Here is a 3632-nt window from a genome sequence, read left to right on the forward strand (position 1 = left end):
TCACAGAAAATGAAAAGGTAGAACATGTTTCACAGAAAATGTCAGTGGAAAAAAAGCAACAGAAGAGCATATTATGTTATACATTCAACTCTGGATCCACTTTGCAGCTTACTCTAGCCAGAAACATACACCTACCCTTGAAAGAGAGTCACAATACAGTTACAGTCAAATTTAACATTAACCAATACCCATTTTGGTACTGCAGAGAAAAAAATAATGCTGATTGCTTTAGTAAATATTGTTGTAAGTGCTCTAAGCACTCTTAAAGAAAAGTCAGCAATAACATAAGAACAAAGATGAGAAAGTACTTTTTTTTTTTTACATACATATTACATGTAAAATATTTAAATGCATACAAATACAAACGTTTGAGAGTATATAAACAATTTTTGAGTCACTTCAAAGTAGAATTCAGTATAGTTTGGCGACCACAAACAACATACCACAATATCAATGGCACAACATCGCAGATATAAAAAAAATAATTCAGCCCGAACCATGACGATGTGCACCAGTCTCTGCTGCTAAAAGTTATGCAGACAAAAAAAATGGCATGTTCGAAAGTCTTACCCTCAGAAATGTTTCATACCATGTCAGATCTTTTAGAAAGTGCAGTTCACTTTACTGTTAGTTGATCTCCTCTTCTTGATGCTCCTCACTGTTCCCAGCTACTTTTCTCAGAGTTTCCATTTCATGGGATTCTCCAGTCGTCTGGTTCATATCTATACTGGTATGCTTTGTACCAGGAGTCCCATTATAATCTGACGCCATCTGCGATAAGAAGACAAATGCATTTTAAACATCTATTTGACATCTTCCTATTGTTTTACTTCGTCCACTTTAAATGCAAGTATATTTAAAATTATTGTATTAATGAACCAAATTCATCATAAAACTATACCTGAGAAGACTCTGTGTTGACAGTTTTGCCTGAGATGTGAGAAAGGTAAAGATTTGAGGATCCGTGTAAATTAATCAGCCTCAGTTAATGCACAAATGAGGCAAATACAAAAGATAGCATTATGGATGATTCACGCATAGTGATAAAATCCATTTCATTTCATTACTCACGGGATGCAAAAATGGATAAAATCAGCAGTGATACAGTGAAAAGCCACTCAGATGGAAAGACAATGACTCTCAAATCTCCCACCAGGCGTACACCACAAACTGTGGAAGGAGATTTATTTTAAGCAAACAGTTTTGATCTTACATGGCCTTAGGAATCTCATTAAAATGTTGTGTTCACTCACCTGCTTTCATTATCAGTTCTGTCATCAGTGCAGCCGAGTTCACTAAAACAAGACCAGCTGATCCATACAGGAACACAATTTTCCTCTGGCTGAGCTCTGTAGGTCAGAGTTAAACATTTTGTTAGTTCATTAAGGAATTGTGAATGAGTGAAGGAATTAATGATTTTAGACACAGTGATGGTTTTCTGATTGGCTGCAGTATAATAATCCCCGGCAGAATCACAACACTTATCCAGACCTTAAGCTTTGTGGATGAGAATGAAACAGAAGGACTGAAAAAAAAAAAACACATGAACGAGAAAGAAGCTGATCGGTACTTTACTCTCATAATAGACAGGAACTTCAGAAAATGCAAGCACCCACAAGGCTTGAACAAATCCTGCCACACAGACCAGTCCTTCATCATCTGTAAATAAAGAAAGTCTTTAGTCTTATTTATTGCCCATAATTATTTCTCTCTCGTTCTATTTTATATTCAACACACCAATGTTAAAAATGAACAGATGTACACTTACATTTGTATAATAAAAAAAAAATAAATGGTTGAAACTTTTTAAAGGGGTCATATGATGCTATTTTAAAGATCATTATTTTGTGTATTTGGTGTAACAGAATATGTTGACATGCTTTAATGTTCAAAAAACACATTATTTTTCAAATACTGTACATTATTGTAGGTCCTCTATGCCCCGCCTCTCTCAAACGCTTCGTTTTCAACAAAGTCCCTCCTTCCGACAAGCGCAGTCTGCTCTGATTGGCCAGCTGACTCAGTGCATTGTGATTGGCCGAACACCGCAAGCACGCGTCGGAAATGTAACGCCCCTTACCATAATCGCAGCTTCAGCTTTTAAAGTAAATATCAAGACAGTTAATAATGTCCTTAGTTTTACCATCAGCTCAAGCCCGAAAGGGGAACAGAGTAGTGTTGGGTCGTTCTTGAACGATTCGTTCATTTTGAACGAATCTTTAATGTGACTCGGAAAGAACGAGCCGTCTCGGGGTGTGATTCGTTCAGTCGCGCATGCGCAACATCCTATAGGTTCTGTACTGGAATTAGTCAAGTAGTTCACCTGTTTCGAGTCTTCGGGTTTTTCCGAGTCGTTCGTTCATCATGTGACAGCCCCATAAGCTTTATTTTTTTATTTTTATTGCAATTTTTAGAACAAAGAACATATAAGGGCAATAACATTTAAACTAAATGAAAACAAATACTTAAAATAAATAAATAAATAAAAATTAAATAAGAAAAGCAATAAAAAAAAATCTCACGTCTGTAAACAAGTACAAATAATTACAAATTATTTAAAGAATAGATTTAAGGCTTTAAAGTAATTTACAGTTATTTTTGCTTTGTTATTTCTTGTTTCTTATAACGTATACAAGTAGTGACCTATTTCTATTTTGAAATGAGTAAAATTAGGTTTTTTCACTGCCCATTTACATTTGTGAATAAAGAATTTTCCATATATAATGAGTAAATTCACAATATACCAAATCTTGAAGTTAACAGTATACTCATAAAAAAATAAAACATCCTTTTCTTTGAGTTGCAATTCAATATTAATACTTTGTTTAACAAAAAAAAACAAATCACACCAAAATAATTTTGTATAAATACAATCGTAACATAAATGAACAATACTCTCATTTTCCTCTTTACAAAAAACACACTTCAAGTCAATGTCTTTACAAAACTTTGCAATGACCTGTTTTACAGGATAAATACGATGAACGATCTTGTATGATACTTCTCTAATTTTATTTGTGATACAAAAACGTCTGGAGATCTTAAAGGTTTCTTTCCAGTTGACATCTTGAAATTGTGATCTCCAAAAACCAATGGCTAAAGGAACACTGGAAATTTGGCAAATCGCTCTAAGATAATTATTATTACATGTTTGTTCTTTTATATGTATACCTTCCAATTTAACACTGAAATCTAAATTTGGTTTTTCGACTATATCATTTTCTAATAATTTCCTAAGTTCTGAAGGAATGGCATTAATTACCATCATATACTCCTTGACAGGTATATAAAATGAAATTTTTTCTAAAAACTCTGAATATGTAAGCAAATGACCATTACTATTATTCAAACGTTGAGAAACCAACAAAATATTTGTTCTAAACCAATTAACCAAAAAAAAAAGATTTATTTTGGTGTGTAATGTATTTATTATTCCAGATTAAGCATTTGTGAGGGGAAAAATTGTGTTTGTATATAATCATCCATGATAACAATGCCTGTTTGTGAAAATTGGAAAGTTTTATGGGAAGCTTGCTAATATTAAAATTACAATTAAGAAGAAATTCAATACCACCTACTTTTTCAAAAATAATATTAGGGATATAATACCATAGCTTATCTTTTGAACGGAT

Source organism: Sinocyclocheilus rhinocerous, unplaced genomic scaffold (genome assembly GCF_001515625.1).
Source record: "Sinocyclocheilus rhinocerous isolate Xijiao unplaced genomic scaffold, SAMN03320098_v1.1 scaffold2290, whole genome shotgun sequence".
Lineage (NCBI taxonomy): Eukaryota > Metazoa > Chordata > Actinopteri > Cypriniformes > Cyprinidae > Sinocyclocheilus > Sinocyclocheilus rhinocerous.